This window comes from Lemur catta, chromosome 2, assembly GCF_020740605.2.
Source record: "Lemur catta isolate mLemCat1 chromosome 2, mLemCat1.pri, whole genome shotgun sequence".
NCBI classification, from domain to species: Eukaryota; Metazoa; Chordata; class Mammalia; order Primates; family Lemuridae; genus Lemur; species Lemur catta.
In genome coordinates, this window is record NC_059129.1 from 133688174 (window position 1) to 133714420 (window position 26247).

The window sequence follows — 26247 nt, forward strand, 5'->3', positions numbered from 1 at the left end:
AGTACACCCAGCACGTGTGCCTGGAGCATTTTAGGAGGCACGAACAGTAGAACCCTGCTAATGCCAGCTGGAATTCTCAGAGAAGCAAGAAGAGGCAGTGCTGCAGTGCCTCACGGAGCATCCTCTGCCTTCGCTCTGCGGCTCCTTCTGGCAGAACAGCTAAGCTCAAGCCCTCCTCCCCGGCCTCCTTCCACCCCCTTCATGCCCGGCTAAAGGGAAGAATGGACACCCTGTTCCCAGCAGCCTCCTCTGCAGTTTGTACAGCCAGTGGTGACAGGGATCGTGCAGTCACACCCCATCAGGAGCTGGGTTCCACCAAGCCCAACCAAAGGGTCTCTGTACGTGACTTGTCCGTCTGGTGAGGTTTTCCTCTTTCCAAAGAAAAGGCCTTTCAGTCAGTTCAGGCTGCCTTTAAAGCACAGCTGCCCCTATACCACTGGGCTACTATGTGCCGTTATATCACAAACCATCGCACAGCACCTACGTCACGGGCGTGAGAGCATCGGTGTCAAGGACTGCACTCAAATTTTGTCCTCAGCGCACCCTCTAGCTGGGTGGGCCTGGGCAAACTACCCAACCTCTGCAGTTCTTCATCAGTAAAACAGAGGTGGTGATGATGATGACGACGATATCACTTTCATAGGGTTCTCCGTTGTATTAAATGACATAGTACAAGCAAACCACTTAGTACTATCTAGGAGTACAGAATCTCTCAATAAACAGGAGCAGTTATCAAGTTTCCCTTCCACCTTCCTTGTTATTTTACACACCCCATAGTATGACTGCAAAGTATGTATTGTGCATTGTTCAAATTTTTACAATATGCTAGATAATAGCATGTTAAAGCACGGGTCAATCATCCAGATACTAGGTAGATTAACCAGTTAAATAGACTAATTCTGTGCATTCTGGTAATGGAGAAAGATGTAAACTAAAAGAAAATAAACTATCACAGCAGCAGTGTATTTTTAAAAGTGGCTTCGATGTTGCGGTCTGAGTGTCAGTTCAGTCTGCCCCCAACACTATCGTTCCCAGCATTATACGATATGAATTAATATTCAGAAAGATGAACTTGGGCTACTACAAGATCTGTACTGGGAGAAAGACCCAATTATTTTAAGGCTCAAACATGTATAATGATTTTCTACATAACGTACTACTATGGAAAGAGAATTCCGATGACCCCAAAATTCAGTAAGCCATAATATTCCATTTTGCAAGATTTTATTTCATCCTGACTTTAGTGAACGGAGTGAGTGAAAGAACGTCTGTGGATTGGAAGATTTCTGGCGGTGTGTGGTTGCACTAGTGTATATCACATTTCTTTTTTCTATGTCCTCCCCCAAGACCATGTCATTAGTCATTATCTATGGTCTAGGCCACAGAGCAGAGCACATAAAGTATATAATCACTAGATAATATGCTCCACTCAAAGCATTCATTCATGCTATTACATTAACCCTGAAAACACTCCTAGGAGGCAAATATTAATGTGCAGAAGTTACTAACTCCTTCCTGTTGCTGGGGAAATGAGGTGCAGTGAGTAGGTGAAAGGTCACTGAAGTTCACAGCAGGAGCTGCTCATCTCTAATTAATACCGGCATTTAGGTCCCTGGGTGCCTCCTCACCTCCTTCCTACCATGTTGCCTTTGAAGATTTTTGAAGAGCTGCAGTTTTGACTTCCCCCTAACCTGAATAGGACTGATTTGGGGGGAAAGACCATTTGGGGGAGGGAGTGCTCCATGTCCCGGGTGGAAGTACAGTGGCCCATTCACTGCGCTGATCCTGGGGTGACTCATAATGCAGCTGCTCAGATTTGCGGCCAGTTGACGGATTTAAAGGCTGTTGGCTCTTTTGTTGAAATTCATATTAATAAAGAAGGGGGCTCTATAAAAACTTACTATTGCATGGAGGGAATCCACAAAGCATCACAGCACCGGGGTTATTACAACTGAAGAAGTAGGGTAGAACCACGCTTTCTTTCATCAGGTACTGCCTTCTTAAAAGCAAGTAGGTTTTGATGGAATTTACCTATAAAATTTGTTGGATGAACTAAACTCTAGCAATTATACTTAAACTCCTGTTCTCTTCTTACCACCACTACCAAGAAGTTACTTTTACTGCCAAGACATAATATGTGTGTGTGGCTTGGGTTTTTTGTTGCTGTTTTGTTTTTTAAAGATCAGATGTAAACACTCCAAGGCTGAATTCTGGCAAATTCTTCTTTTGTCCAAGTTCTTAATTTATGCCTACACACAGCATATACCAGTTTTCAACCACTGAGGAGAAATCAAATCCTGGTGATGTAATACAGTCGCATAAAACTCTGAAAGAACCTCTGAACTTTTAAGGGACAGGATTCATTCGTCTTTTTTATAGAAGCTCTTCTCTAGCATTTAGGAGCTAGCTGAGCTCTCAATGCACAAAACTGAATATGGGATGCCAGGGAAAGGCATCTCTTATTTTACTTATCTACGCAACGATGCTTTAAGGTATGATTGATGAGGAAACTCAGACCAATAGACATTGAGTAATAATCTCATCCAGGTCCCTTTGAGCAATTGTGGTAGACAGAGTTCCGAACACGCTTCAAAGATTCCATACCCTAATCCCCATAACTTGTGACTATAATGAGCTATCACTCCCATATTATGTTTCATCATATGGCTCAGTTGACCTTAAAATAAAGAGATTATCCTTGGACCTAGTGTGATCACATAAATCCTTAAAAGTAGAGAGCTTTCTCTGCCTGCTATAAGAAAAAGTCAGAGAGATTCAAAGCATGAAAGGGCTTGGTTGACATGCCATTGCGGGCTTGAAGATAGAGGGTGGAGGGTCACAAGGATGAGAGACATGGCTCTAGGAGCTGACAATGACCCCCAGCAAGGAAACAGGGACCTCAGTCTCACAACTGCAAGAAATTCTGCCAACCTTCTGAATGCACTTAGAAGTGGCATCTTCCCCAGAGCCTCAGTTGAGAACACAGCTAGCCAACACCTTGAGTGCAAGGTCCTTGGCAGAGAACCCAGCTGGGCCATGCCAGGTGTCTGACCTATGAAAATCATGATATAGTAAATGGGTGTTATTTAAGCCACTATATTTGTTATGCAGCAATAGAAAACTAATATAGCAATTAAGCAGAAGAGCTAAGATTCAAACTCAGCTCTCTTTGGCTTCCACCAAATGAATAAGAAAACTTCTGGCCTAATTAATCACAAAACTGACTTAAATAGATCAATGCAAAATAAATAACTCATTTCCAAAACATATTTTAAAAATTAGCTCTTGTTCAGTATTTGTCTCCAACCTAATCCCTGATGTCATCCTCAGGGACATCCACGCTTCTGCTGATGAGCCTCTACCTGCCACCTTTGTATTCATGTTATTATCATTACCTTCCTCATGTCACACTTCCCAGTTTTTCAAGCATTTTCACATTCATTGTCTCATTTTCTCTTCACAACTACACTTCAAAGCAGACTAGACAGGAATAATTGTCCTCACTCTCGGATGAAAAAGCTGAAGAGCAAAGTAGTTAGTTAATTGTTCTAATAGTGACCCAGGTTGGTAAGCAGTATAGCCATGAACCGACTCTGATGCTCCTCTGAATTCAATCTTTCCCTAGAGATTAGGAAACCAGGCCAGGCACCATGGCTCACACCTGTAATCCCAGCACTTTGGAAGGTCAAGGTGGGAGAATTCCTCAAGCCCAGGAGTTTGAGACCAGCCTGGGCAACATAGTGAGACCCCATCTCTACAAAATTTTTTTAAAAAATTAGCTGGGCATCATGGTACATGCCTGTAGTCTCAGCTGAAGCAGGAGGATCACTTGAGCCCAGGAGTTTGAGGCTGCAGTAAGCTATGATTGTGCCACTTCACTCTAGGCCTGGGTGACAGAGTGAGGCCCTGTCTCTAAAAAAGAAGAAGAAACCAAAATTCAGAGAAATGGAGCCACATACAGTGGGTCACACATCTACTGGCTTCACAGCTCCTGGTTTCCACCATCTACTCACCTGGAATCCCTTTGCCTTGGCCATCGGTCCCCAACTTCTCTGCCTCCTGCAGCCCATTGCTCAGATCCAGCACCCACAGCCAAGTGACAGTCTTCTGACACGCCCATCCTCACTCAAGGCCCCCAACCACATGGAGCCTTTCCCAGTGGCTATACCCTCCTGCCTCCAAGCCTTTGACTGGCTGCAAATGTTCTCTGTCTGGAGCACTCTGTCTTCTCCCCTTCCTCTTTGCCTTGTTAATTCCTATTTATTCTCCAGATCCCAGCTGAAAGGATAGTTTTAGGGATAACTCCCCTGGACCCCAGACCAGGTTAAAACCCTCATTTATACCCTTCACTTTCCACAGTTGGCAATTTATACAGTCATGTGCAGTATAATAACATTTCGTTCAACAACGGAGCACATATCTGACGATGGTCCCATAAGATTATATTCAAGCTGAAAAATTCCTATTGCCTAGTGACATCCTAGCCGTCATAAGGGCGTAGCACAAGGCATTACTCATGTGTTTGTGGTGATGCTGGTGTAAACAAGCCTACTGCGCTGCTAGTTCTGTAAAAGCCTAGCACATACAATCACGTACAGTACATAATGCTTGATAATCGTAATAAACTATTGTTACTAATTTATGTATTTAGTATACTGTACTTTTTATTGTTATTTTAAAGTGTACTCTTGCTTATATATATAAAAAAAGTTAACGGTAAAACAGCCTCGGGCAGGTCCTTAGGGAGGTATCCAGAAGAAGGCATTGTTTTCATAGGAGATGACAGTTCCATGCATGTCATTGCCCCTGAAGACCTTCCAGTGGGATAAGATGTAGAGGTAGAAGACAGAGATATTGATGATCCTGACCTTGGGTAGGCCCAGGCTAACGTGTATGTTTGTATCTTAGGTTTTAACGGAAGTGTTTAAAAGATCAAAAATTTTTAAAGTAGAAAAAAGCTTATAAGAATACAAAGAAAGAAAATATTTTTGTACAGCTGTATGTTTGTGTTTTAAGCTAAGTGTTATTACAAAAGAGTTTAAAAGCTTTTTAAAAATAAGTTTATAAAGTAAAAAATGTACAGTAAGCTAAAGTTAATTTATTATTGAATAAAGAAAAATATCTTTTTATAAATTTAGTGTAGCCTAAGTGTACTGATTATAAAGTCTGAGGCCGGGCGCGGTGGCTCACGCCTGTAATCCTAGCACTCTGGGAGGCCGAGGCGGGTGGATTGTTTGAACTCAGGAGTTTAAGATCAGCCTGAGCAAGAGCGAGACCCCGTCTCTACTAAAAATAGAAAGAAATTATCTGGCCAACTAAAATATATATATACAAAAAATTAGCCAGGCATGGTGGTGCATGCCTGTAGTCCCAGCTACCCGGGAGGCTGAGGCAGTAGGATCGCCTTAAGCCCAGGAGTTTGAGGTTGCTGTGAGCTAGGCTGACGCCACGGCACTCACTCTAGTCCGGGCAACAAAGCGAGACTCTGTCTCAAAAAAAATAAATAAATAAATAAAATAAAATAAAGTCTGCAGTTGTGCACAGGAATGCCCTAGGCCTTCACATTCACTCACTACTCACTCACTGACTCACCCAGAGCAACTTCTAGTCCTGCAAGCTCCATTCATGGTAACTGCCCTGTACAGGTGCACCATTTTTTCTCTTTTATATCATATTTTTGCTGTACTTTTTCTATGTTTGAACATGTTTAGATACATGAAAGCTTACCATTGTGTTACAATTGCCTACGGTATTCAGTACAGTACATGCTGTACAGGTTGTAGCTTAGGAGCAATACACCACAGAGCCAAGTGTGTAGTAGGCTGTACCATCCAAGTTTGTGTAAGTACATACACTCCATGACGTTTGAACAATGATGAAGTCACCTAATGACGCATTTCTCAGAATATGTCCCCATTGTTAAGTGAAGCATGACCACTGATTTGGATACTATGTCATTAAGGTCTATTTCCCCATTATATAGCATTTCCAGGAAGACTGGAGCAGCACCCTTTATTCCTCCCCTCTGCCTTGCATAGCCCTGGCATGTACATGGGACTCAACACACACTAGAAGACTTAATGAATGCACTTATGCATTGACGTATGAATGAAACACTGTGTATCTGTGTCTGTGTATCTAAACATATTTAAACTTACAAAAGGTATAGCAATAGCAGGGTATAAAAGATAAAAAATAGCACACCTGTATAGGGTACTTGCTGCTCTTCAGGTGGGCAGGCCACTGCATCAAGGACTGCCCCTCCAAGTGGCCAACCCTGTAAGAATTCTTTTGGCAATACTAGCCCACCACTTTCTACCTCCACCCTCTATGCCAAGCCCAAGAAGTGAGTGCAGGGCCTTTCCAGTAAAAATGTTACATCCCCATCCCTTAAAAATCCCTTCACAGCCCCGACTGGAAAGCACCGTGGACCGCCAGAGCACTTCCTCCGTTTCCTGGGCTGGCAGGGACGTTACTTCTCACCTGCTTACACTAACAGCTCTAATGACAGATCTGCCGAGAAAGAGCCGCCAGTGTAACCGAGACGCCCAGTGGCAGCTGCTGTGCGACTGCTACTCCCATAACCGGGTCTGTCTCCTGCTCACAGCAGAAATCAGTTATAAAAACTCATCCACATATTAGCCATTCATGAATAAATTGGTATTTTTCTTCTCTTTTCTTGATGAAAGTTACTTGGAAAACTGTTTGAAAAGTTGCGCTAGACAGTCTCTAATCTCCTTTCCAGTTCTGAAAAGCTCTGTCAGTCCAAGATTTACTGGTTTTGCATTTCAGACATCGTAGCCACGGATTTATGACATCGTCTCATTCACTGAACTAAGCTGAACAGTGTCAGACTCTAGAAAGTTACCCGGCAGCACAGAGAATGCCCTCTTCTATGGAAGAGTGACATGAATAATTCGCTAAAGTTCCTTTTAATCTAGTTTAAGCTTATTTATCCCCCACACCTCTGCCAAGTAGTTAGCAGTCTATTAAAAAATGCTTCAGTAGAGAGAGACTGTGACTTTAAAGAACCCGCCAATGAATCATTTTGTTATATGAATAACTACCTTCAATTATATCAATTTTGTTTGCTGAGGTTTCTTAAAAACAAAAAAAATCATGTACATGCAAGTCTGACCATTATGAAATTAAACATGCCTCACCTGTCTTAGTCCATCATTGCCAAAACTCACACTTGGAGAGCACACCAGGTAAGCTACTTTGGTCATTGTCGCAGGTGGGGAGAAGAGGATACAGACACAATGTGCGGTTTGGACATTCTGAGCGAGGAATTTATCCCAGGGATGTATGGGGGAAAACCAAATATAGGAAGTGGAACTGGAACTCCTCTTGGAGGTAGGGTACATCTCAAAGAACACAGGAAAAGCACATTCCTACCACAAATGCAGAAATTCACATGATATGTTTTAGAAACATTACTCCTTGGTACATTTGATTAACTGAAAGGTTTGGGTGGAACAAAAATGATGATGATAATGATGATGGTGGTCAGGTTGGGGCTGGATTAATAGGTCTTGAATGTCAGGCTAAGGTGTTTGAACTTGATTCTACACTAGGGAGCCACTGATGTGTGTCCCAGGAATGGCTATGTGTGTGTCCGTGAGGTACACCCAGGCCCTCTCCCGTACACGGCCAAGTGTTCCTTATCTTCTCCACACACCGTGAGTGTCAACCAGAGGTGCCCCTGGTTCCAGTATCTTTCTTGAACCATCCCGAGGGATTCTTTGAGCACATAGTATTGTGAAATCATCTAACAAGAAATTAATTGAAACATCCATATTATGGGATGACCCATTTGCAATTTTTTAATGCAGTGAATGTAATTAAATATATAAACAAATTGAAAATAGCATACAGACATCCTAATAAGTGTTTGAGCCTTTCTTACTAAGAAATCTGTGAAACAAATAAACCTACCTGATATTATGAGGATTCACATCCACCACCTTCTTTTAAGGTCTTTGTCTCAGGCCTGTCAAACTCTTCTTCTTTCATCTTCCTAATTTAGGATAATTTGGTGATCACTGTAGATATCTTAACTGTTCCACATTCCATGCTAATTCACAATGGGGTGATTATTTCCTTGCATCGGAGATAAAACAGGATATAATTCAGAGAAGCGATTCCTAACCAACTTGCAATTTCTCAAAGTTGAGTGTGTAAGTAGTCTTCCTCAACTATAATTCCAAACTGTAGCTAAAATTTTTTCCCACTTAACCCCTGAGCAAGTCTGGGCAATGCTGACATTTAATGAGACGTGTTCTCCTGCAAAACCACCTGCCCCGGTTCCATATGACTGCCTAGGGAACAGCTTCCTCTCCGGCCAGCACCAGAGCAATGGGAAGGATTATACGCCTCCTTTCTCTGGAGAGCAGTGGCCAGAGGTTAGCCGGAGAGAGAGACGTGCAGGTTGCAGGCCACCTGGCCAGGCTCCCTACTACTCAGAAGTCTGGATTCTTCACCTACTTTCTAGATCACACTCTCAAAGTACTCTTTGGCCACACAGCTTGGTTTTGCTTTTAGTGGTTTGGGGGTCCTTTATGTGTTGTTAGCTATGCCAACAGTATCCCACTGAGATCAGCCTGGGAACAGCACTATGCAGAATGCATGGGAGCCTGAAAGTGGACATACCCCAGCGGTCAGGAATTAAGTGATGAGGACTCGAACTACAAAGCAGGAGTAGAAGGATGGGAAGGAAAGAAATAAGTGGTTGTGCTCCTAAGAGACATACGCTTATTTCATCTTCGTGTGTATTTTTCATTGTAAGATTACAAAAGATGCTTGTTAATTTAATTAGTCCATATCAAGATTGTCTTCCCTTTTTCTTTTTTAACTTGATGAATAGTTTTAAAAGACTCCTTCTGTTCTTGAAAGTTGAAAGGATACATTTCCTAAAAGAAATAGAAGCCCAAAACATCTTGCTAGGAATGTGGGAGTCAACTCTCAGGAAAGTGTTTGGTTTCCAGAAAATGATCATGAAGTTGCATTCTTCCTGGCTGAAGTCCTTCTGTAATTACAGAAAAAGTTACTGTGAAACCAGTATACTGAGTGTGTCTGGAGTTAATCTCATTACAAAGGACTTCAATCTACACAGGCAGTTGAGTCTCTAATTTGTGGGGTTTCGATCTTCTCTCGCTCATATTTCTGTCTAGGTCTTTGGTAGGCAGTTTTTGTCTATACGTAAGTCACTTACTTATTCAACCATGGTGGATAAATTGAGGGAAATTACAAAAATGAAGAAATCAATTTTTAAAAGATGATTTTTTAAGATAACAAATTTAGAAAAAGGCATGACATTTCTTTGACTCTGGTGTAATTTATTCTATTACAAAATTTAAAAAAAAATGTGAAGCATCTCAGAATTCATATGTAACGTATGGATTTACATAATCAGGTTTTGCTGAATTGGGCTGGAAGGAAAATGCTAAGAGAAACAAGGGTGTCAATAAGGTGAATAAAGTTGAATTTTTTTGGAAGGAGAAGGACTCAGAAATTAAAAGAAATAAGAAAAGCTAGAAAAACAGACTGTACAAAGAGACAGATATACATATGCAAATGTAATTGGGATGAGGAAGTGGATTTTACTTCTATTCTGAAGAGAATGATACACACAAGTGGGAGAGGTAATCTCAGTCTTTGATGAAAAAAATGTGATTTTGACTATTTAGGGTGTATTCACTGAGTGAATATTGAGGAATTAATATATATTAAAAATATTTCATTTTTTCCTAATAACTTCTAAGTTTATTCAGGATACTCTATATTAATAGAGTCTGAATGCTAAAGGTGATGAATAAAATTTCCCTGAGTTTAGTAACAAAGGAATTTGGAGGAAAAATTAGTTTGAGGTATTTTATTATAAATGGCACATATGACAAAAATTCAGTTCACCATAATATTTTAGCAAATCAGAAAGTCTGCTCATGCTAACTTGCAAGTGTGTTGGGGTTAGAATGATATCACCTGCAGTTCTCACTTCAAGAGCACCAGAGACAAAGTGGAAATTCAATGTGCTGAGAAATTTTTCTATTTGCTGCCCAGCTCACCTCTCATCCTCATACTGTCACACCGTTCTTCCAGGGCTGAGTTTATGACCCTGCTGAAAACTGCTTCCTTCATTATCAAACTCTGTTTAAATTCCAGGTCTTCACATTTTCAAATATCAACATTTCTCCACCCAAAATGAATTTCCTTTCTGAGAATTTCATGAGATTTCTTTTTTTTCTTTGTTTCGTTTTGTGTGTGTGTGTTTTTTTTTTTTCTGTTGTTGTTGAGACAGAGTTTCCCTCTGTCACCCAGGCTAGAGTGCAGCTCTGTCACCCAGGCTAGAGTGCAGTGGCGTCACCATAGCTCACTGCAACCTCAAGCTCCTGGGCTCAAACCATCCTCCTGCCTCAGCCTCCCAAGTAGCTGGGACTATAGGTGTGTGCCACTATGCCCAGCTAACTTTTCCTTTTTTTTTTTTTTTTTTGTAGAGATGGGGTCTCACTCTTGCTCAGGCTGGTCTTGAACTTCTGGCCTCAAGCAATCCTCTTGTCTCAGCCTCCCAAAGTGCTAAGGTTACAGGTGTGAGCCACTGTGCCTGGCCTGAGATTTTATTTTTTAAAGAATTTTGCATTTGTCTTGTAGGTTTGAACTACATGAAACCATATTTAAAAGTTCATGTTTTAACTTGTTAAACATGTAATGCAAAAACCCAGTTCTAGATCATTTCATGCCTAATTTCAAACATTTTAGCAACATTTTGCAGCTGGTGGGAGAGCAACCTTTAAATCTTGGTTTCACTGGAAACTTTCCTTTTGGAGTTTTTGGTTGAAATAAGGCATTTTTAATTTTTCATGAAACATAGCCTGCCACCATTTAAAATGGAAATGAAAAAAGGAATAACATTCTGCTGAATATCTCAAATTTGCCAACAGCTTCTAAAGAGTTGTTATAAATACTTAGTGATGGCCCTAGATTACTATTTCTAAGATGATGTCGTGTCTGAAAGAACGCTGCCAACTTGCAGTCTCAAACAGCTTCGTTGTTAATGAGGAAGGATAATCATGGGGCTTTTCCCCTTTCTGCTGATCACTTTGTTCCCACTCATGATTCAGTCCCCTTTTTATTCCTTTCAATTAGATCCCGAATGTAAACTTCCTTTTCTCAAAGGTAAAAGGGCAAAGTCTGAAAATGCAGAGAAGAAAGGAGAACTAGACAGTCATGAAATTTCGTTTGCAGGTAGCAACATACAAGGGTGAGGGCTTCTGTGGGCTAAAACCCTTTTTCCCTCCAAAGCTGTCTCAGTTCATGTACTGAACAAGCCTCCCTTGTGCTCTCTCTTCAGCCCCTGCACTCCAGCTGGCAAATCAGGTCCGCACACCTTGCCTGGGTGTATGTGTTGGGGGGGAGCCCAAGAACCCTGTGGCTGGGCCGCTGTAGGTGGTGCCACCCACTGGTCCTTTGCTCTGCCTCTGCCTGTCATCCCCAGTGCTCGTGGTCTTTGGTGAACTGTCCTTGCACAGTAAAACCTTAATCTTACTATTTCTTATGTCTTCCTTTAAAAAGAGAGGGGGGAGAGAAGAGAGAAGAGGGAAGGAAATTCACATCTTAGTCTTCCTTACAACTCTTGTAAAACTGGGATCATGCGCATCGTGGCAGCAATAATTTTTTGCAAGACTCAATTCCCAGGAGAGGACCTGGGAGAGCCAATGCCACAGGCTCTAGTTTTATTGATGCACCTACAACATGTACCTCAAGTAGATAGCTCCTTATTCCCTAGTACCTCCAAATGCCTGCACTGCTCCTTACTAATTATAAAACTTTGGCTACATTAGTTAAGCTCTCTAAGCCTTAGTTTCTCAACAAGCCTAAATACACCAAACAATCTTGTTCTAGCACTGTTAAAATTACCCCAAGGACAACAAGATAAAAACAAACTATGAAGAATGGTTTGCTTATCAGCAAAATCAAATTGTCATTTTCTCTTTCTGTGCTCTAGATCTTCCCTTAGCATCAGTCAGCTGGAGACCTGGCTGTGCCAACTTGCTGGGAAGGGTGGAACAGGAAGAGCTCAAGGTGCGCCATTTTAATCACCCAGCTTGGGACGAGGGGCCTGATTTGTAGCATTTGCGAATTTCTGCATTGTAAGTACTCCTACCATGGCTGATTTTAAGATACCAACTTGAAGTGTATCAGCTTGCAAGTCTGAAATTTTAACAATCATCTCTTGAAAGCTAGTACAAGCCAGCTAAACACACCACTACTTCTTAGCATTCATAAAACAAAGTTAAAGAGTATCTATTCAAGATGGTGTGTACTCTTTCACACTTCAGATTCATAATCCCTTCAAGATTTTATGCTTTTTTTTGAAGGGAGATTTTAGAAAGGCAATACAATGGGTATACTGTATATTATGCAATAGTCCTGCAGGAGTCCGAGGCAGCACCCCAAAATCAAACACTTTGATATTTCTTCAGTTAAATGAATGGAAATTCACACTAAATAGGATTTTAAAAAGAAACTACAAATAGGCTCCAATCATTGTAGGTAGGGCTTTATTGCCAGATGAGTTCAGGTCAGGGCAGGCCTAGCCACAAAGGATTAAGCAAAACTTTCCATTTGTAGGGTTGCTGGATTTTAGAATTGAGGACAAAAGATTGTAGACTACAGCTGTTTAAACTATCTTCTTATCAGAGCATGTGTGTGCATTTTCCCATGACCTGCTGTTGGGAAGGATTCAGGTGGTCATTCAGTCAAAGGAGAGGGTGACCAAAAGAGAGGGATGAAGATGGCTGATTCATGTGAGTCTCACTGTGTCCTGACAGACCTCAAGGGCATATGGCACCAAAGGGGACAGGTTTGGGGTCACGGACCTGTTCCCAAATTCCTGCACTGCTCCTTACTAATTACAAAACCTTGGCCACATTACCTAAGCTCTCTAAGACTTAATGGCTTCATATAAAATGGAGTAAAACATGCCTACATGTTAGGATTAAATAAAATAATGCACTCAGAGCACTTAATATGGAGTTGGGATATGGTAAGTGTTCAGAAACCAGCAGTCATTATTATGTCTACCAACTTGCAAATATGGTTGCCCTTTGGTATCTGTTGGGGGTTGGTTCCAGGACCCCCTGCAGATACCAAAATCTGTGGATGCTCCAGCCCCTGATATTAAAATGGTGTAGTATTTCCATATAGCCCACGCACATTGTTCTACACGCTTTAAATCATCTCTAGACTACTTATGATGCCTAATACAATAGTGTAATAATACAAAGAGTTGTTGTATTGTTTAGGGGATAATGGCAGGGGAAAATATGTACATGCTCAGTGTAGATGCAATTTCTTTTTTGAATATCTTCTATCCAAAGTTGGTTGAATTCACGGATGCGAAAACCATGGGTAGCGAGGGCCAACTCCATTTATTTTACATTATCAACCTTGAAAAAGAGAAGAAATGCAGAAGAAGAATGAGGAAACATGCTTGAGGCCTCTGTCATCAGATTATTGTTTAACAATTTTTTAAGTTAACTTAAAAATTTTTAAGTTAATCTTTCTTTTATCTTCTTGCTTTATTTTATTATTTTAATTCTAGCATTTATGACATTGAATTCTTAGGGGAAGGGAAAAGTATTTTCTCTCAATCTTTACTCACACAGCAGACTATGTTTTTAAGATAGGAAGAGGAGGAGGAAGAGCAGGCAGTAGTGATGCCTTCCTTTATTTTTGTCTAAAAAGTTATCCAGAAGCAATTGGAAATGAAAGAAAAGGAGCAAATTGGAAATCCACAAGAAGAATTTGACTTAAAAGAATGTTTTTGTTTGGCCAACAGAGTGCTTAAGAAAATTTGAGTTCATATGCCTTCAGGTATATACGTCATCCTGACAACTCTGAACTGCTGACCAAATTTTTTTCCTGGCCTGGCCTCTAAAAATGTTTAAATTTGAGATGCCCCATCCGAAGGGACCACTCACAGTGTGCGCTTAAGGAGATGCTGGTGTTTAGAATGGGACAACTCTGTTGTATGTGACTGTCCCAGCATTGCAGAAAGTTTAGCAACCCTGGTACCTCACTGCTAAACACAAGTAGATGCCCCTATCCTTAGTGACAATCAATTCCCTGCCACATATCCATTTCCAAATGACTCTAAGGGGTGTAGTATTACTCCTGCAGAGAACTTCTAAACATCATTTTTTTGAGAAATAAAGTTGGAAGCAGCTCCTTCCCCTGACACATTTCTCTGTTAACATCGAGAAAACAGCTCAAAATATATAAAAAATTTCAAAAGCTCCCAAATGTATACTCTGTTGACAACTTGAAAATAAAGCTAATTTTGAAGCAGGAGAATATTCTGTTCATTGTTGCTTTATCTTACATCTTAGTAGAATACAATTAAGAATGTTCTGTTATGAAGATGCTCAGGCTATCTGCTTAATACTGGATTTTGTTTAAGTCTTCAAGATGTATTGACCCTAAGTTTAAAAGTTTCAAGTTCTAGAACTTTTTTGCAAATGTCAATATTTGTAAGGCATTACACACATCTTACTTTACTATACTGGTCAAAATGAAGATAATGTAGGCAATTAGAGGAATGGGTAAAATGATGGCGTTGACCATGAGATATTTACACTGATTTTGACACGCGTTTGATATCTGCGCACATTTCTGTTCTCTTTTTTACATCTCTTGGTGTCTTGCTTTTCCTTGTTCTGGATGACACTTGGTGTCTTCCTTTGCCAGCAGAGAACTCTGCTTTTTAAGAAGATCTGATGGGCTTACTATGTTAGTCCCTTAATGAGTAGGATAATCCCTCACTATATTATCCTGGATAGATAATGAATTTGCACTTGCCTTCTGTGGACCAGACCTTTACCCTCTGGGTTGCTAGTGATGGAGATTTTAGATACTCTTGTTGTAAGCCAGGCATGGAGGTATTCTCAAGTATCAGGATTTCCAGACGGCCTCAAATTCCTCTGCCTACTTTTAGGCCCAACTCAAATAGATACTAATAATTATGAACATTTCTTATTTTATCTTTGACTCTTTGAGGTTAGGACAGCTTCTTAATTTTCATATCTTCTAGCTAGCTAGGGACTTGAGAGAAAGGAACACCAGCACCAACATAGACTCTGATGGCCACTCCTGGCTGCAGAGAATTTGAAGACACTGGTCATCTTACACACACTTACTTACATCCTTGATCTTTCATTTTCCATATGTGAGACTCCAATGTAAGTCTCCTCTCTTAACCTAAGCTCTCTAATATAGCCAAGATATTCTAGAGAGTTTTTTGAAGCCTCACAAATCCAAATTTGAAATCGAAATAGATCTCCCCACTCCCACCAAAAAAATGGATAAATGCTACCTGTTTTTTTTCCTGAGGTGCTTTTATAATCCAGTGGACATGATATTTCTGATCTTGTGTAATCATAAGTTCAGTACAGTCACCATTAGCACCATAAAAGTTATCGCCATGCATCATAAAATGAAAGCAGGGTGTGATAGAGCCTTTCAACTCCGTAAGCTTTGCAAACATTAGTTCTCATGTGTGCATGGATTGCGCAAGGACCCTGAAATGTGATACTATACAAAACCACACAATTGTGCTGCCTTTCATGAGAAACAGCTGAAGTTAGTGGAGTGAGCATGAGAACTGGAATGTGGAGCCCTCTGTTTGCATTCTGCTCTGCCTTGGATTGCTGTGTGGCCTTGAGCAACTCACTGAATGTTCCTGAATCTCTGTGACTTTATAGATAATTTAAGGATGATAGTATCTACCTTACTGGGTCTGTATGAAGAATACATAAGAAGCCATAAGATTCAATAATCTCAAAAAGCAAAAACATTTCTTCTACAGAAATCTAACTGATAGACCCAATCAGAGGGGAAAAGGTATGATTTCAGGGATTGGCTAGGCCTGGGCCTGCTGCCCTCAAACTCTTCTTGCTTTTTTTGTGCTCAGTATCCCAAGATTGTGAGGATGGATGAGGGAACACCTCCTCAGGCTGTGCCTTCCGAGTGCCTCTGTCTAGAGGCAGCGGTGGCTTTCTGCTGTTGTTAATTTCTGGGCTGCCTCACTGTCTCCTTTTGGATTCTTGCTTCTTCCATTATTTGTAGAGCCAATTTCCTGCATTAAAATCTTCATAAATACTTTAAGTGGTTTCTGTTTCCCTTGTTTGACCTTGACAAACACACTAGTATTAGGAAGACCTCTCACCAAATGAATTTTTCTGATACTGGATGCACCACTAGAAAGCTAGTCCATTGGGTTCTTTTCCTTAAAGTGAGAGAGTAACATTGACTGCTACATAATAGCATTTTCACAACTCTTACATTGTTCTTTCATCTACCCATCCCTCCATTCATCCATCCACCCACCTGTCGAACATTGTGTGTCTATTATGTGTCAGGAGTTGAGCTAAGTGCTGGGCACACACAGATAGACTAGACCCACAGTGTGTCAGGCCCGGTGATTTCAAAGAGCTCCCATTCTAAAGCTCTGAAGGGCAGAGTGCATTTGGGAATCAGAGTGTTAATTTGAGTTAGATGTCTAGTGCGGTGCTTGGCACACAGTATCAGCAAACATTTCTCATCCCCATTCCCACTTCCCACCTCATTAATAAACCAAGGTAAAGTGAAGTGTGCTGGACAGGAAATATTATAACCATTTCATAGACACACAACCAAGTTCAGAACTGTTACCTGCCTAAGGGTGAGTAGCTAGTCAGCTCGGGTCTGCAGCTGGTCCAGTCTTCAAGACAGCGAGGCACTGACTGCTCCGCTCTGTGCAGCCGCATCTGTGCTAAGAAATGCCTGCCTGGGGGCCGGGGAGGGGAGCAGCAGAGAGCAGGAAACCCCAGTTCTCCTCCCTTCCTCTCCAAGTTTCCCCAATCCCCCTCCCTCAGCCACAAACACACTCATCAATGAGCTTCCTTGACTCCTAGGTCCTTTGAGTGTCAAATAAGGGCTAGCTCCTACCTCAAAGGATTGATAGAGACCATAAATCTGCTCCTATTTTACAAGTGTGCTGTACACTTCACCTATTGCAAACAACAACATCGAAAGATGGGGTAGCCGGCTGTTTTGTGCGAGTTCCACAAACTGGGACGGGTCTTGACTAGGTTCCTGTCTGTGAAAGGAAACTCGCACCTGTCTAGTCGACCTCACAAGGTTATTGCAGGACCAACTGCATCGATGCTTTGAAGATGGCAAATAACTGTTTCAGTCCCATTGTAAATCAACCGTAGTAAATGTATTCCAAGCATGACCCAGTCCCATAGCTTTACATAATACAAGTCAGTTGTGGAGGCTCAAATAAATGATAAAACAGAACATAAACTCCACATTGCAGAGGAGAGAACTGTGACACTGTGTGGCCTTACTGAACAAAACCTTGTTTTGTTTCAAATCTTTATTATAATTTCCATACCCATGTACTGCATAAAGGCAGTTAAAAGGGGAAAATCCACAAAAATAGCGAACATTGTCCAGGCTTTGTATTATGTGCCAGGCAGTCTCCTAAACCTTATTATCTAAACATTTCCTTATTTAAATCACACACAGCAACACTATGAGGTTGGCACAGTCATCGTCATTTTACAGATGAGGGAACGGAATGCAGGCACAGAGAGGTTAGTTAAATCATCCTCTCAAGTCCACACAGCTAGCAACTGGTAAGACTGAAGTTCTGTAAACAAGTAAAGTAACAGTGCATCCATCCATACATGTTATTCATACCAAACCTCGCCGGATCCACAGGCAAACCTGACATGTCTGCCTTTGGCAGGAGACAAGCGTTAAGAAATGACTTCACATGCCTTTGACTCTCACTGTAGGCACCTTTGATTGAAGTCGTAACTTTACCACAGAGCTGGTAAACATCTGGCTATCACCAAGGTTATTCTTCTTCCCCTCTTTTTGCACTTTTACTTTCTCTAGGCAAAGGTCACTCGGCACATTAACGGAGGTGATTGGGGTAATGATGCCTGAAGAACATTGAGCTGCCCTCTCTTTTTACATATTATTGCCCCAAAGCGGCTGCGGAAAGCTAGAATGTTGACTTAAAATAATGATTTTTGATATTATTTGAAAAAAACTCATGTAGGAAGTTATCACGTCCAAGGGAAGGCTAAACCTGAAGAGCCTGGAAAATGAAAAGTGATGTGTCTGCGAAAACGGTAGCAGGAATTTTTTTTTTTTTTTTAACTTTTTTTTCCCCCAGAGGCTGTAATTTGACTGCTCTCTTTGGCAAAGCTCCAGAGACAAGGCCAAGTGCTTAATCTCTCTTTCTCTTTCTCTTCCCCCTCCTCCGCCTCCTCCTCCCCTCCACCTTTCTCGCCCCGGGGGCGGAGGGGAGGCGGGACGCGCGATCCGCTGCTCGGCCCGAGGAGCCGCACCGGGGCGCGGGGAGGGGCGGGCGGGGCGGCGGGGCGGCGGGGCCGGGGCGAGGAAGAGGAAGTCGGAGCTGGAGCCCGAGCCCGACGGCGCTGCAGGGCGCTCCGGCCGCCCGAGCCGGCGCAGCGCACCGCACCTTCCCGGCCGCCCTGCGAGCGCCGCCCCGGCGCGGGAGCCGCCCCTCTCCGGGTAAGCACCGGCCGGGCCTGGGCACCCCGGGGACTTTTCCAAGGAGGGGACAGGGGACTGGGGACCTCGACCCGGCGCCCCACAGCCGCAGGTGGGGGTGGGCGCGCCGTGCTGCTGGGCTTCTCTGTCCCCCCGCGATCGCCCTCCTGGGGTGGGGGCAGAGGGTGCTGGGGGGCACCGTGCCCCCGGGGGCCGGGGTCCCTTCGGTCGGGGGTGCTGCCCACAGCCGCCGTCCGGCTCCGGGCTCCCGATCCCCAAGTCCCCGGCCCGCAGCCACAGCGTCCGCAACGTTTGCTGCTCCAGGAGTTTCTGCGCGCACGCAGGAGTGTTACAACCCCACCCCCACCGCTACTCAACCAGAACAGTCCGAGAGAGGACCCCACGGCCGGCCACCGTGGGCCCGCTCCCCACCAGCGGGGCCGGCGCCGCGGCCCCAGGACCGGGGGACCCGCGGTGGGAGGCGGCTGCCGCGCAGCTGTGGCGCATTAGGCTTGGGGGCGCCCTGCCCCTGCAGAAGGCAGTGTCGGTGCCCCAGCTCTGCCAAGACACTTTTGGGGGTGTGGGGGCGTCGAGAGCCTGTGGCTCGTCTGTCACAGGGGCAGATGGTAACTAACACCTTGTCGTCTGCGACTTTGCCGGCCGTCCTGGCCTCTGAGGACAGCGGGGACCTGCGGGTGATGCCCGAGCCCGCCCCCTCTTTGTGTCCTGCGTGGTTAGTCTTGTTCTCTTAAACCAGAGGCTTAAGGACGCTGTGATTAGGACAACGCTGTTAAGCTGTTCAGTTCATTCCGTCCCTTGGAAACAATGAGGTGGATCATTTGTTTTAATGTGCTGGGGGAGTCTTGTTTGCAAAGCCGGCATTTCACTGAGTTCTGGTCCTTAAGGCTCCCTTTGTACCACCCTCAGGTGGCCGAGGCTACTGCACATATTTTTGAAGTCACTGAGTGTGGGTGTCGTGGGCAGGCATCACTCTGGGAAGGCAGTGTCCATCTCAGAGTGAGAGGTTTGGGGGTTTGAACATGCTGGGTACAGAACTAGCTTGTGTTTCGGATTTAAACCGTGAAAAGACCAGAATGTTAACTCCAGTTGAAGTTTGTCATCTAACAGAATTCCAGGCCTAGATAGGTCGTGTAATGCTGTAAAAATAGTGTTAAAACCGGTACCTTCTGGCTTCTCAGAGTCCGTAGTTGGCATACTTTTAAAGAATTTGTTTCTAAAACTCCATGCTCACTCCTCACCCAGCCCCCTCCCTCCCAGGGGTACATGTTTGGTCCACAATATTTAAGACAGATACAAAAGTGATGGGATGATGTTTGACTCTTTAACATCTTTCAGTCTGGCTTCCCAGTTCCTGACTTGACTTTTTGTGCTCTTTGAGGCCCTGTATGTAAGCCACCAAACCACCTGGCTGCAGATACCTTTTCCTCCAGAGTTCTCCCACCTTCCTGGCTTCATCCTCAAATAAGTCACCAGCAGCATATTCCTACATGACCTCCTTTTTCGTTTGTATAGCAGCCCCCCAGCCTCTGCTAAAGGGCAAAGCAAAGTGAGAATTGAACAGTTATCTGGCAATCAGACCCATGCCCCAATTCTGCTTTTCCTTGATAGCATTTTCCTGCTCATCTCCATCTTCCCCATGGGCACCAGTTTCCTTCATTGCCTTTAATATGGATGATTGTCACCAAATACAGGCTTAAATGTCTCAGTGGGGGATTCCAGCTGTAGTTCAAAGAGGTTAAATGATCACTTTTTAAACAAATCAGTAGGAAGTGGCAACATAATGTTTCAAAACCAAGAGTAACCAGTACTATTTTGTTCTCCCACTTTGCAGATTTTTTAGTGATTTAATTAAGATTTAATGGTTCAAGGTCTGTCACATAAATATGGAAAATGCTGGAGTAGCACTAAATCTTTTGAGCCTTTAGTAAACTAAAAGCAATTCCTGGGTCTATACTCTGATTCTTAATGGCTGCAATCCACTTTTTGCCGGTTTCTTTTTCTCTCTGCTCTTTTCATTGCTGGTAGTTGGTCTTTCAAGCAATTGTCATCTTTTAATCCTCCTGCAGGGATGATTAGATCCCTGGAATTTTTTTCTTTATTCAGGTCCTGCTTTGTTGCCCAGGCTGGAGTACGGTGGCACGATCATAGCTCACTGCAACCTCAAACTCCTGGGCTCAAGTGATCCTCTCTCCTCAGTCTCCCCAGTAGGTAGGACGACAGGCATACACCATTATGCCTGGCCAATTTTTTTGTTTGTTTGTAGAGATGGGTGTCTCACTATGTTGCCCAGGCTGTTCTTGAACTCCTGGCTCCAAGCAATCCTCCTGTTTCAGCCTCCGGAAGTGCTGGGATTACAGGCATGAGCCACTGCACCTAGCCAATCCCTGGAATATCAAAGCTAGGGTGGCTCTTGGATGATCTAGTCCAGTCTCTATATCTTCAAGATTTAGAAAGTATGAGTGGAAAGTATGAGTAGAAAGTAAGAACAGTGCTTTTGGAATTAGCACACCTATGTGTGATGGTTGCCTCTTTATCGCATTAGTTCTGAGACCTTCACTTCTTTAAGGAAATTATTTAGACATCGATTATTTTATAATCAGGAAAAGTAATCATAGTTGATTGTGCGCTTGTGTGCACACGCGTGCTTTCTCTCTCTCTCTCTCTCTCTCTCTCTTTGGATTTTCTCACCTTTCCTCATTTCTTCTCCTATAAATTTAAGAAAAAATGGCCTTTACCTCCAGAGCTGTCTGAGCATTAAATGAAATAATGTGTAATTAGTGTTTGGCACATATGGTTGCTTTGAAGATGACTGTTGTTGATAAACAAAGTTCCAGGAATGAGTGATTCTGCTGAAAGTTATACATAGCTCTTGATTGGCAGAGTGATAGTTTAACTCAGGTTCACTTCTTTCTCCCTCAACTGCACTGCCTAGAAATGGTAGTTGCATGTAGACGTTTTTTAATTAAATGTAATGGTTCACTTTTTAAGAAAAATATTCCTCTCTTTTGACTTAGGAGAACTATGGTTTCCAATGCAAAATGTTCATGTATTCAGGCAGGGATGGGAATGGAACATTTTCTAAACAAAGACTTTCTAAGCAACCTCATACTTGTGTGTGGCAGGCATCTAAGATATTAATGTTTCATCACAGGTCTGCATCAGTCTTGCTTGATAAACTGAAAAGCTGACCCCAATCCATTTGGCTATTTAGAGCTGTGGGTGTCTGTGCCAAGTAGAACTTACTGATGGAAGAGCCAACTTTCAAGTGATTAAGAAATACAGACATGGTTAGCTTTTTATTGCCCATACTAATGAAAAGCAACAAATGCTTTAGCAAAGAAGATGGAAATATATGGCTAATCATCCTAGCAATGGGGCCCAGGGTTGTTGCAGAATCACAGGGCCGTGGGGTATCTAGATGCTGCAGAACAGTTTCAGGTATGCCTGGGTGATTCTCATTCCAGTGATTAGGAGTTGACTGTATATCTAGAATAGTTCTCATGTTTGAGTCTGAGTATCTCCTCAATCTGTAAACATAAGGTTACCAAAAAATTTTTTCCCCATGAGATATAAGCCAAGTAAAAATTTCCAAACCTAAACATCTTTCTTTGGTAAATATTGAATTACCATTTGATGAAAGCTAAATCCTGCTGGATGCATGGATCCACAAATCTCTAACTCTCCTTTCCCCCTCCCCATGTAGTCCTAGAGGAAAGGCAGCTTGAAGAGTGTTAATGCTAGGCTAAGTTTTTAAAAAAATTCTAGCTACACCCACTTGTAATAACCTGATGGGAGGAGAGTCAGGGTTTTCACCGGGTCTTTAATTAAGAAAGTTGTTTTGGTTAATAACCAGGGTGCTGTGGCGTCTGCAGAAGCCTCTGAGCACCAACATGAGGAAGGTCAAACCGTTACAGCATTTGGCCAAAAGCTAGCAAGCCCTTTTACGTGTAAGAAGGACATCTTTTTAAAACATCAAAGAAAAACAAAGTTAAGACGAATGTGAATCTAATAATAGCTAAAACTTTAGAATTCTCAAAAGAGGAATTATTAAATCCATAAATCATCATACTATGACATTAGCTCTAACATTTGAAGTGGTAAATAGATCTAGTGCTCTCTGTGTCTGGTCACACTGAGCATCAGCTTAAATGGCCTGTGACTGACACAGGGAAGAGGACCATGAACAGCCCTAGATCAGGGCTAGCAGACCTTTCCCCATAAAAAGCCAGGGGGTAAGTACTTTAGGGTTTGTGGGTCCATGTATGTCTCTGTCAGATACTCTTTGATTTGGGGGGTGGTCTGCTTATTTGTTTGCAATCCTTTAAGAATGTAAAAACCCAAACCCATCTTTGCTCATAAGCCATACAAAAACAGGAAGCATGCTGGATCTGGCCTGTAGCCGTCCTTTGCTAACTCTGTTCTAGATGAAACATTCTGTTTGCAATATTCTTCAGTATTTTTGTGGACACCCAAAATGACAAAGTTCATAGGCTCTATCTAAGTGGACTCAATATACTCGATATAGACTAACTTATAATCAAGATATCTTTGTCGCTCTGTTTTCTGGTCACCCTTCCGTATTTTCTCTTCATGTCTCTGTTAGACATAGCAATCAGTTAACCTATGGATGGCAGGGCCAAATTTCAACATTCTGCCTTGGGTTAGATGCGGAATGGGGAGAAAAGCTCTGCTGGGTTGGAGTAAAGCCCACATTGAAGCAGATCTCTGATGATGCATATGAAGTGCGGTCCCAACCTCTGAGCATGGCACCCAAAACCCTGGTACCTACTCTTGTCCTAGCACCCTCCGTGTATACCCTGTGTCCCTTCTGTTCTGGAGAACTCGCAGAGCCGAGGTGGACTGTGCTCTCTCACCAGTGGTGGGATCCTTCCACACAAAATTTAAATATCTGTCTCTTCCCTGGAACTTTTCCTCGTCTTATTGGACAGAGATGCAGGCACCTCCATCTCCATGTTTGTACAAAAGCTTATACATGACACCTTTAGGAGTCCAGAGGAATGTGGTGATCCCCTATTGATAAACCTTACCTTCCAAGAGAGGGAGAACAGTTTTATTCCTCTTTGTAGCTTCATCTTGCCTTCCACATCTGAGCCAGTGGCAGAATGAAGCACAGAACTATTCCAGAGCCTTGAATGTGACACACTGCCTAGCACGGTGCTCACGTATATGGGCTTTGACGTCAGGCCCAGCGGAGGTCTGGGCCTCACCTGCTGCGAGTTCCCCCATCTTTAAAGTAGATAATAAAAATCACCAGCTAATTCCTGGGAATAAATGATATTTTCCTCTGTAAAGCATTTAGGGGCTGATATATAGTAATTACTCAATAGGTGGCAACTTTCATTCATTCTAGAGCCATTTATTGAGAGTAATGCCTGACCAACAAGAGATTGATAGTCTCCATGGAGACGTGGTCAGTGAGAGGGGAGACTCACAGCCATAGGTGGGCTCCCTTCGATTGGTGGTCCAGGAAGCCTCTCAAGGAGGCAACATTTGAATTGAGACTTAATGATATTGATGAGTTCCTGTTTCATCAGATCTAAGATACCTTTGAAATATACCATTTTTTAATGTACCACTAAGGAAGAAGAAATGCTGTCAATAATATTGACACCACCTACTGTCAGATTCATCTATAAGTTGTAAAAAAATGTGTGTCTTAGCATCAGTGAAGTGTATTTGTATTTGTGCTCAATAAATATCCATTGAATAGATGAGTGTTACTCTATAGTTGCATACAAGATTCTGCTACAGTGGTTTATACTGAATTTCTTTCCTCTGTTTAATTCTGGGATGTTGACTTGGACCTGGCAAAGAGAAAGTAACAGAGTAAATAAAAGTATTGTAAGACATTTATGATCTCACGTATTATAAAAATAGTTTAAAACATTCACTTCAGTGGCCAAAGTGTATCAGTGAATCTTGGCTAAGTGAAATTGACGAACACATGAGAGTGCAGTTGAACAGCTCTGGCAACTGGATAATTCCTTTTGGCAGCTGTCTGCAGAGATGTGTGAAACCTTAATGAACATAAATGCCATCCTAAGGGCAATGAAGGCATTAGCTCCAGGCTTACTTCCTTCTGTTTTCTAGATTTAATTTAACATAAATACTCCTCTCCTCCCTGTGACGGAGTGGGTCCTTTGTAACAATGAAATGGAGGAGGCTCCATTTATGTCCAACCCCCTTCCTGGCTCTGGCAAGCCTCCGGCTTTTCACACTCCAAGCTGAGTTCTCTTCCAATATTTCCCCACCCTCCTCCCTGTTTAGAGAGTAAAATACTGCTGAAGTCTTCGCTTTTCTGACCACCCTTTAACTCTGAATTCTAGTCAAGACCTCTTTTCTGTGCCCAGTTTGGAGCCTGTTGTCTCTCTCCAGCTCTTCCTCCTCCTATCCAAGTTTCCCTTAACCCCTCAGTTTCTGGATGACTCCACGGGAGTCTTGACAATACTTGGCTGTTTCTAGTTGTAAAAGAGTGTGCATTCATGCTGTTTTGACTTTCAATTCAACATGTCACCCAAGTCCCTGGCACTGGGTGGCGTGCTGGCTCACATGGTTACTGTGCCCTTCATTATACCCTGCTGGAATCTGTTTCTCTGGGGCCTCTTTCAGCTCCTCCCTCCCTCACCCAACTGTGCTCCCGAAGCCAGTGCAAAGTCCCCTTCCTGTACACTGCCTGATAGGGAGGGTCAGCCAGTTCCTGGCCAAGGAGGAAGCAAAATGCAGACCTTTTTGCCTTCCTGAGCCACCTCTTTCTTCCCTCCACCTTCTCCTGTGATTAAAGGCCCTGATGTTTTAGGAGTCTGAAGAATAGACACCAACTCTAGCTGAAATTCAAGTCTTTGAAACAAGTAGATGCAAAGGAGAAGTCATTTGTAGGCATTCCAGGAATGCATCTTAACCATAGTCCAGCCTTGGTCGGGATGGTCCGAGGCTGTCTCTGACCTGAGACTGGCAGGCTGACTGTGGGGGAGGGAATGTGAAGAGGTGAGGCCACACGCAAGGGCTTGTGGGGCTGATACCTGTCCCCCCAAACGCCACCCCGGAGCTCAGCTTCCCGTGGCTGTGTGATTACAGTCAGTCCTCAAACACTGACATCCGCGCCTCTCTGATGTGCTGCAGAAAGAGGAAAAGCTGTAATCTGAGGCATAAATATACGATCCTGTGTTTGTTCCCTCTAACCATGTAACCTGTTATTAGTTTAAGCATCTATGTTGTGCTAAAATGTGATAGCTGCCTCAAAGGAGGATATGGTCGCTGTTCTGAAACAGCTCGCAGTTTAAATCCTCAGGTGTCTCTCACACTTTGTAAAATGTGCAACAACCAAATACATGCATAATGAAGCACGGGGGTCAGAATCAGGAATTTAGGAGTACTGAGCGGGCGGTAGGGGAGGATGTTAGAGGAGACACAGGCTTTAAAAGCTTGTTTATTAAAAGAAAAGCCTTCCCATACATTATGCCTTTCCCATCATCTATGAGAGTCTTTAGGGAGTGACGTGATAAGGAATAACGAGGTGGGACTAGGGCAATGAGACGGTCAGGGAACAGATGGGATTGGCGCACGGATGGGCTGATGAGTATTAGCTGTATTGAGGAACTTACTTTGGGAGATATTTGGAAGCTTTTGGAACAGTTA

General features: G+C 43.0%; 1 protein-coding gene across 1 annotated transcript in view; it reads left to right on the plus strand.

Moving 5' to 3' along the window:
- Positions 1-18470: 18470 nt before the first annotated feature.
- Positions 18471-26247, plus strand: part of PLEKHG1 (pleckstrin homology and RhoGEF domain containing G1) — a 196114-nt gene continuing 188337 nt past the window's right edge. The window contains exon 1 of the mRNA XM_045544568.1: positions 18471-18591. The gene's annotated coding sequence lies outside the window, so the exon portion shown is untranslated. The remainder of the gene's footprint in view (positions 18592-26247) is intronic.